The sequence below is a fragment of the Symphalangus syndactylus genome, chromosome 1 (assembly GCF_028878055.3).
Source record: "Symphalangus syndactylus isolate Jambi chromosome 1, NHGRI_mSymSyn1-v2.1_pri, whole genome shotgun sequence".
NCBI classification, from domain to species: domain Eukaryota; kingdom Metazoa; phylum Chordata; class Mammalia; order Primates; family Hylobatidae; genus Symphalangus; species Symphalangus syndactylus.
Window position 1 is genome coordinate 7,965,061 of NC_072423.2, and position 9,746 is coordinate 7,974,806.

The 9,746-nt window shown below is 48.4% G+C and overlaps 1 protein-coding gene across 1 annotated transcript in view; it reads right to left on the reverse strand.

Moving 5' to 3' along the window:
- Window positions 1-3,362, reverse strand: part of ATP9B (ATPase phospholipid transporting 9B (putative)) — a 319,070-nt gene extending 315,708 nt beyond the window's left edge. Inside the window, exon 1 of the mRNA XM_055295727.2 lies at window positions 3,343-3,362. The gene's annotated coding sequence lies outside the window, so the exon portion shown is untranslated. The remainder of the gene's footprint in view (window positions 1-3,342) is intronic.
- Between the last annotated feature and the right edge of the window lie 6,384 nt (window positions 3,363-9,746).

The window sequence follows — 9,746 nt, forward strand, 5'->3', positions numbered from 1 at the left end:
TTTTGAGATAAGAGTCTCACTCTGTCACCCAGGCTGGAGTGCAGTGGCACAGTCTCGGCTCACTGCAACCTCCACCTCCTGGGTTCAAGTGATTCTTCTGCCTCAGCCTCCTGAGTAGCTGGGATTACAGGCACACACCACCACACTCGGCTAATTTTTGTATTTTTAGTAGAGATAGGGTTTAACTATGTCGGCCAGACTGGTCTGGAACTCCTGACCTTGTGATCTGCCCGCCTCGGCCTCCCAAAGTGCTAGGCTTACAGGCGTGAGCCACCATGCCTGGCCCCTAGTATAAATTTTTTTTGTTTTGTTTTGTTTTTTGAGGCAGAGTCTTGTTCTGTCACCCAGGCTGGAGTGCAGTGGCATGATCTTGGCTCACTGCAACCTCTGCCCCCAGGGTTCATGCAATTCTCCTGCCTCAGCCTCCTGAGTAGCTGGGATTACAGGTGCACACCACCACACTTGGCTAATTTTTGTATTTTTAGTAGAGACAGGGTTTAACTATGTTGGCCAGACTGGTCTTGAACTCCTGACCTTGTGATCTGCCCGCCTTGGTCTCCCAAAGTGCTGGGATTACAGGTGTGAGCCACTACGCCCAATCGGCTGGTATAAATTTTTTTAAAGGCAGACTCTTTGATTCTCTTGCTTAGGTGTTCTGTTTTATTTATTTATTTATTTATTTATTTATTTATGATTTTTCGAGACAGGGTCTTGCTGTGTTGCCCAGGCTGGAGTGCAGTGGTACAATCACAGCTCACTGAGGCCTCTACCTCCTGGGCTCAAGCAATCCTTCTGCCTGAGCCTCCTGAGTAGCTGGCATAGTGCCAGCCACTGCGCCCAGCTTGTGTGAGTATAATTAAAGCAACATCTCCAGTTTCAGCTTTAGTGGGACTTCGATACACCTGGACATTTCTATAATACAGGTAGAAGAGACCACAAGAAGCTGGTTTACAAGAGAACGGAGGGAAATGGTGCAGCTGCTGTGGAAAACCAGGCAACAATTCCTTGAGAGATGAAGCAGGGAGCAGCCATCTCACTCAGCAGCTCCATGCATTCCATGTAACTTCCAAGAAATGAAAACTTGCCAAACGCTTGTGTACAAATATTCATAGACACACTATTCATGATAGCTAAAAGGTGGAAATAACCCAGATGCCTACTTACTCATGAAAGAATAAACTAATTGTGATAAAATGAAATACTGCACGGTAACATGACGTGCTGACACAGGCTGCGTTGTGGATGAGCCTTGAGAACACGCTCAGTGAAGGAAGACAGTCACAGAAGGCCAGGTCTTATGTGATCCGGAATAGGAAAGTCCACAGACAGAGAAAGAGGCAGATCAATGGCTGTGTGGGGCCAGGGACACACACAGGTGTGTGTGAGGTATGAGGGTGACAGCTAAAGGGCATGAGTTTCCTTTCGGAGTGATGCAATGTTCTAAAGTTGGGTGCGGTGATGAAAATACTAAAATGTGCTATACTGTGGAATTGCGGCCGAGCGCGGTAGCTCATGCCTGGAGTCCCAGCACTTTTGGAGGCTGAGGCTGGAGGCTCACTTGAAGCCAGGAGTTTGAGGCCAGCCTGGACAACATAGCAAGACCGTCTCTACAAAAAAAAAACAAAAGTAAATTAGCTGGGTGTGGTGACGCATGCCTGTAGTCCTGGCTACTTGGGAGGCTGAGGCAGGAGGATCACTTGAGCCTGGAAGGTTGGGGCTGCAGTGAGCTCTGATCATGCCACTACACTCCAGCCTTGGCAACAGAGAGACTCCGTCTCAAAAAATTAATAATCATAAAAACCCTACTGAATTGTACACATTAAATGAGCGAATGGTATGGCATTTGAGTTGCATTTCAAAAAAGCTGTTATAAAAACATAGACCTGAGGGGCTCCTAGGACAAGAAGCTAAGGAAATCATCACCATGGGCTTAGCCCAGGAAGAGAGGCTTGGTTCCCGGAGGGCGGCTGCTCAGAGTCTGGCCTGATGGATCTGTGACATGCCCACAGCCCACCCTCATCGAACCCACGCCTAAGCTCTGAAGAGGGCAGAGGGACCATCGACCAAAATCTCAAGTGATGGCTTTTGCTCCTGGCAATTAAACTACCTGGAGCTGGACAGACAGAGTCAGGTCCTCGTGGCTGATGTGTCCTCATTTCCAGGGCCAGCGTCAGAGACTCAGGAGCCGTGCAGAGCAGAGCTGCGTCTGGAGTGGCCTCGCCCTGGGCTCTGAGGAAATGCAGCAATGCAACACAACTGAGGACTGCGCCCTGGGGGCCCTTTCTCCCAGAGGCTCTGCCCAAGGCCAGCGTGATGTCCCAAGGGGCACACCTGCAGCTGTGACTCCTGCCTGCCCTCCAGAGGACCCGCAGACCACGGCTGACCAATGGATGTGGAAGGGCTGGGGGCTGCCCTGGGAGGTCTGATGAAAGTCTGTGGGGATGCCTGAGTGTCTTCCAGCACCGGCTGGGATTTAATGCGGCTCAGTTCAAAAGCCCACGGCCGAGACTGTCAAGGCTGGCCATTGCATCTTGGCCAACCTGGGCAGTACACCCCACTGTAAGGTGTACCTTGAGACAGTCAAGAAAACCCGGGGAGGCATAAAGGACTTCTCTTGACTGTTTCAAAGAACACCTTGAAGTGTCTGCTTGATTGTACACACCTGGGCACAGATGCACCCCTGGCCTTCTCTGCAGCCTGTGGTGGGGGAACTGGCAGCAGAGAAGGGCCACGGGTGGTGATTTGCTTTCTATGTCAACTGGAAGGGCAAACAGTGATTTCAAACATTACTTTCAGCAATATTACGAACTTAATCTCAGAAAGCTGCAGAAAAATTCTTACCTGACAAATTCATCTCTGAAAACCAACCATCCACTGTCAATGAGAAAGAGGTATAAAATTTGAGAAAAAGACAACAAACTTGTGTCATGTGACACAGAAGATCACGGTCACATGGCAGGGTGCCACAAACAGCAGCGGTGGCAGTGACTCATGAAGTCAGCCCAGCCCGGGGCCGCAAACTTGTGTCATGTGACACAGAAGATCACGGTCACATGGCAGGGTGCCACAAACAGCAGCGGTGGCAGTGACTCATGAAGTCAGCCCAGCCCGGGGCCGCAAACTTGTGTCATGTGACACAGAAGATCACGGTCACATGGCAGGGTGCCACAAACAGCAGCGGTGGCAGTGACTCATAAAGTCAGCCCAGCCCGGGGCCGCTGGATGCCCACCATGGTGACAGCACCCTGGACTTCCTGCTGGAATCAAACAGCATCACTCACCAACTTCTAGGCCGAAAAACAAAACCAAACCACAAACAAAAACTAAGACAGCAGGTCCTACCAGAGGGAGATGCGACGTACACTGTAGGAACGGAGTTCTGACCCACTTTGGTCCTGAGCTCTCACAAAGATGGCGCCCCTCAGCGTGGCACGATTCCCGCCTCTTCCAGCGTTCTCTTCACCGGTGCAGCAACTCACTTGCCCGATGACCTCCCGCTGTTAGACGCAGGCAGGAGCCTCACGGCACAGAGACGGCCCCACCGCGGTGCGCGCACGTCGCCTCAAGGGCCTCCTCAAGTCCTCATCTTCTCCTTGGGAGTTTGGGTGCCCTGTGACACGAGCACCTCCCATTCTCCTGGAAAACCTTCCGAAGGATTTGGGCTACGTCTGGATGTTTTTGCTCCAAGAGTGCCACAGAGCACCTCTCCCGTAGCTGGAGTTAGCAGATGGGGCAAGCGCCAGGAACACACGAATTTGCGGTCAGCCCGGGAAGCCGGGAAGGCAAAGCCTGGGGACTCTCTCAGGAGGTCGGGAAACAGGACAGGCTTAGCGGCTACGGGACCCGCGCTTGGCCATTTTTATCTTGCTGCAAATGGTGAGTGTACCTGAGCGTCTACTTAGTTAACAGTCTGTGATTTTCATAAGCGTTTATATAAAAAGTGGCAAACATGTCTAAAACATTATATTAAACAGTGCCAAAGAGTAACAGGTCGGATTCTGGCTTCTGCGGTTCTGAGAAATCTTACCACTTGATTGACGGCAGAGGCCCGTGAGGCCCAGCAGGCAGGAGCTGGGTCTCAATCACAGTGCCCGGGGCTGCCGCGAAAGGGCAAGGACTTGGAGGTCGACTTGGGCCTGAATCTCGCTTAGTGTGTGTGTGGTCAGAAGCACACAGCATGCAATGTACCTTCTCAGCTCTTGCTAAGTGTGCACGGCAGTGGTGTCGACTCTGCTCACATTGTTGTTCGGCAGATCTCTCTCTGTGATCTTGCGAATCTGAAATCCTCTACTCGTCGGGTAACTCTCCCTGTCCCCCTCCCCCAGCTGGTGATCACCACTCTACTTTCAGCCTCCAACAGTTTGACTACTGTAGACACCTGGATGTGAGTCCCGTCCGTGGCTCGCTGGCTGTGGGCCTAATTGTGAGTCCCGTCTGGCCCCTCCATGGGTCTGTGCCCTCACCGTGCCTGACTCAGCGGAGGCCATGCTGCCCTACTCCCTCCAGCTCACAGGGCAAGCCACGTGCTGGACCCGGCCCCTTTTGCCCCTTCTCATGCTGTGGCTCCGGCGGGCTGAACCCTGCTGCCCCCCAAGTTTCTGCTCCTTCACGGATCCTCCCCTCGAGGCTGCCCTCCCTGCAGCTGAGACTGACTCTGGTTGCGCTCTGGAAACCTGCTTGTCACCTGCCCCAGCTCCCGTGCAGCCCCCACTCAGACTCTGTGCCCTGGGTCTCTTGCTGACCCTGGCTGTTGGTTTCAAGGGGCAGGCCGGGCAGTATTCCTGGAAGAGGGCTGCCTGCTACTCATGTCTCTGACGCTGGGTGGACCCCTCCTTCCCCCCACAGCACAGCCTCTGTCGCTTGCTTCCTGTTGGCGTTGTGTCTTGATTATCAGCAGAAGCTGCTGGAGTCGAATTCCTGCCTTCCCCACCAGGCTCAGGACCTGACACAGGTTAGGGTCTGCACAGACATTGTCAGGACCTCGGATCCTCCCACCTCATTGTGAGATATTCGTGCCCATAATACTACAGGGTGACTAATTTTCCCCTTCGTAGTACTCATGTCTGCTATTTGTTCCAGCCCTTATTATGTGAAAAATTAACACCTGCTCCTTTTCCTCTCCTTGTCATTCCCGAAGATATCTGCAGGTGCTGTGTGAGCATCTTAGAGACATTCTCAACCTTGTACTTCTCACCCTGGCTGGCTAAATCTCTCAGTCAATTTGACCTCAGATGTCATATCTGATATTGCTAATCTATGAAAATACTTCTCTGAATTCAGTGACAATGACAAGTGCCACATCAGATGTCTCCTAATTCATAATTTATAGGTGTCTCATTCATAACTGCCTCTCCTCCTATTCCAAACTCACTGAATATGCAGGAGAGGAGAAGCAGCAATTATTTATAATAACTTTATTAGCTATAATTTGCATCTATCCTCTGAAAGGATAGAGTGATGTTTCTGGGAGCTGCATATTAAACACAAGTGCTTCTACTTGACCTTGCCCTGATTCATTCCACACACAGCAGTGTGTCTTTCTTCCTGGGAAGGATGGGTACAATTTGTCACCACACAAATTATACTGTACTTGCTGTTGACATTCTTTTATCAGATAAATTACTTGTACTTATTATGCTGAAGGCAGTTTCCATGAAAATTTGATATTGTGAAAATCTTAGTTTAAGTTGAGACTAAGAGGATTGGATCTTTTTCTACAATGGACAGAGAAATACCAGTCTTGATTACATGTGTCCGTGACAGTTTTCTGGAATAAAAACCCAGATTTTTTGTGTCTTCTAGTTTGCAGCACAGTTCAGGCATGTCCTGTGCCTCCAGCTGGCTGTCCTTCCACGTGGTGAGGCATCACACACGCCTGGGCACAGATGCACCCCATCCTTCTCTGCAACCTGTGGTCAGGGAGCTGGAGGCAGAGAAGGGCCACGGGTGGCAATTTGCGTTCTACAACAACTGGAAGGGCAGAAAGTGATTCCAAACATGACTTACAGCAATGTTGTGAACTTAATCTCAAAAAGCTCCAGAAAACTTGTTACTAGCATGACAAATTCGTCTCTGAAAACCAACCATCCATTGTCAATGAGAAAGATGCACAAAATTTGAGGAAAGACAAAAAAAGCGCTTGTTAGTGTTTTTCTGAAAAAAAAAAAAAAAAAAAAAAAAAAATCCCTTCTTGCACAAGAGCAATATATGTTCATTATAGAGCTTTTTAAACTTCGAGGAAGTAAAAAAATTGAAATGAAAACTGTCCACATTTCTTTTGCCCAGAGATGGCCACTGTCAGCACTGTTACGAGCCCTGCCCTCTCTCCTCTCCTTTTCTATACATACGTGTACTTTTAAAAATAAACATAGGCGTTTTTATTCTTCTTAAAGGATATGAAAGTTCCTAATAGAAAATAAACTTAGTCTTCTCTTTAAAATGTTTATTCAAAAATTTTATCTTACACATTTGTATGGGATATGCATGTGTATAAATATTACTGATGAATTGTCAATAACCAAAAATGAATTTTCAGTAAAGACAACATTTTAACCTTCCTTTTTTTATTTGTTGCTCTTTTGGCTCTTTTTAATTAATCGAAATAATTGTCTTTGGCACCTTTCTGTTTTTTTTTTTTTTAGACGGAGTCTCGCTCTGTCGCCCAGGCTGGAGTGCTGTGGTCCGATCTCAGCTCACTGCAAGCTCCGCCTCCCGGGTTCATGCCATTCTTTTGCCTCAGCCTCCCAAGTAGCTGGGACTACAGGCACCCACCACCATGCCCAGCTAATTTTTTGTATTTTTAGTAGAGACCGAGTTTCACCGTGTTAGCCAGGATGGTCTCGATCTCCTGACCTCGTGATCTGCCTGCCTCGGCCTCCCAAAGCATATACCAGTTGTCTGAAGACAACATATTCAATCAATTTTAGTCATTTTCTTAGCTCTCTCTTTTGTATTTTAACTTCCTACACTAATTAAAATTAATAGCAAATAAAAATTTTAAGCTAGTCAGAACAGAAGCTATTTTCCTGAATTTTTTTCTAAGATTGGTAACATTTATCAGACTTTAAAATCTATGTAATATAAGCGACAGAATGAAAAGAGACCAATGCTGTGAGTCCGTGTTGGGCAGCCCTTTAATAGACACAGGTCACTGCAGGTGGAAACTGTAACATTATGATTGTGTGTGTGTGTTAGTGTGTGTACCACACTTTACATGATGTTGACTGCAAGCCACTAGAAAGTACATACTTAGGACATGTCCAGTGACACCTGACTGTTGAGTCATCGGAGGCTGAAGGAGACCCTAACACGCTGAGGGCACCTGGGAGGTGACCAGGACCCACACCGTTCCTGGTTTGTTTAGACAAAGTAGATGAGGTCTCCATTAAGCAGCCTGCAGGAACTCCCATGCTAGACACGGCAGAGCTAGAAGCTTCTCAGAGACCCTTGTTTAGACATTGTGACAATGCCTAACGGGACTTCATCCCCATGTTTCTCATTAGGAATAGCAATTTAAGTTGTAGTGTAAGACGTTTCTTATTATGGGTTTATAGCTATTAATATGACAATGAAAGATAATCTTTCTTAGGCCACATCTTGTATGATTCCATTTAGGTGAAATGTCCAGAATCAGTGAATTCTATAGAGACAGAAAGGAGATGAGTGGTTGCTACGAGTGGGGGATGGGGTGGGGGTTGAGGTGGGGGTTGGGGTGGGGGGTGGGGTGGGGGATGGGGTGAGGGTTGGGGTGGGGATTGGGGTGGGGGTTGGGGTGGGGGGATGTGGTGGGGGATGTGGTGGGGGATGTGGCGAGGGATGGGGTGGGGGACGGGGTGGGGGATGGAGTGGGGTTGGGGTGTGACTGCTAATGGGTATGGTGTTTCTTTTTTTTTTTTTTTAAGACAGAGTCTCGCTCTGTTGCCCAGGCTGGAGTGCAGTGGCAAGATCTTGGCTCACTGCAAGCTCTGCCTCCCAGGTTCACACCATTCTCCTGCCTCAGCCTCCCAAGTAGCTGGGACTACAGGTGCCCACAACCACGCCTGGCTAATTTTTTGTATTTTTAGTAGAGATGGGGTTTCACCGTGTTAGCCAGGATGGTCTCGATCTCCTGACCTCGTGATCCGCCTGCCTCGGCCTCCCACAGTGCTGGGATTACAGGCGTGAGCCACCGCACCCGGCCAGTATGGTATTTCTTTCTGGGGTGAAGGAAATGCTCTAAAATTAAGTCATGGTGATGGCTACATAACTCTGTGAAGATACTAACCTATTCAATAGTGGACTTTAGATGAGTTACTCCTACAGTATGTAATTTACATCAATAAAGACGTAAAAATCCTTCCTTTTGTCTAACATCTGTAGGGCTATGACTTACTCTGATGTCCTTATTTACTTTAGCATGGAGTCAGCGAGCTTATTATTTGATCTAGTCTCCATGATGGCTTGTTTGTTTACAGCTGAGCAAGTTTACATGGGGCAAAATTAAATTTTCATATTAATTGTGTAAAACAATGTCCAGATGTATTCAAAGTTTCCTTTATGTCAGAATGCAAAGATGTTTCTACTGCCTTTCATTTTTTAAAAAACTAAAAGGTTTAGTATGTGGCTCTTAGATATTTCATGACAGAAAATGTAACGTTTACTTATTCTAGATGTTGTCAGCTTCTGCAATATAAATGTAAATCAGAAAAAAGTAAGGTTACAGCCTAGCATTCTGTTATTATGTGTCAAACTACACATCATTACAAATCGTCTCATTTTCCATCTTTAGCTAGCTAATTGTAAATAGTCTGGACTGTACCTTAAGAACCCGTTCTTCTATTATATTTAAGCTCTAAGTGGAAGTGGAGCTGAAGCAACTGGAAAGAGGAAAAGGGTTGGGCCAAGCTGTGCAGTGGGCAAGATGAGCCAGTGGCCTCGGTGCTGAGATTTGCTTATGTCTGGGAGTCACGGGCAATAAAAGGAGCCTCAGGACCCGTTCCCTTCCTTGTCCACCTTTGTGGCCCTTCAATATTGTCTACAGATTGGAGTGGCCGTCTAAATAGAAGATGCAAGGAGATCACTCGCTGTTTCAGATCCTCCTGATGCCCCGCTGTGCTCTGGGTGCGTGGCTGACACCTTCCTTCAGCCATCAGCCTGTGGGGCCTGCTGCGACGCCTCTCACCATCCCAGGGAGCGTGGCCGCCACAGGCCAGGCCCCTGCACGACAGCTGCTGCCCCTCTGTCCAACTGACCCCGCCCCTTGGGTCTCACTTCCTTCAGGAGCCTTCTGGGAACTCTCACATTTCTGGGTAAAGTCCCTCTTCATCCTTCTATAGACTGCATATTGTGTGATTCCATGTATATGAAAAGTCCAGAATAAAAAGAGAGAGAGCGAGAGAGAGAGCGTAGATTGCTGACGGCCGGGCTAGGCTGTGGGGGCTGCTCCTCAGCATGGGGAGGATGCACCTCTGCTTTCGAGGCCTCTGCCCTTGGTGTGCTTCTACATCCCTGACCTTCCAGCCAAGCCAGGCCTGGCTGCTCTGGGATTTGTCACCTCCAGGCCTTTGTTTCTGGGACTCCCCACCTTTCCCAGTCACCGCTGAAATCCTGGCTCAAGTCCCCTTGGATGTCACTGCCTCATGGTCACCTTCAAGGACCCTCTGCATTAGACGTCTCTTCCTCCTCTGAACTCCCGGCATGTGGCAGAACTTCTCACTCAAGGCAGTCACATTTGTATTTTGTTATTTGTGCAGTTGTTGTATTCATTC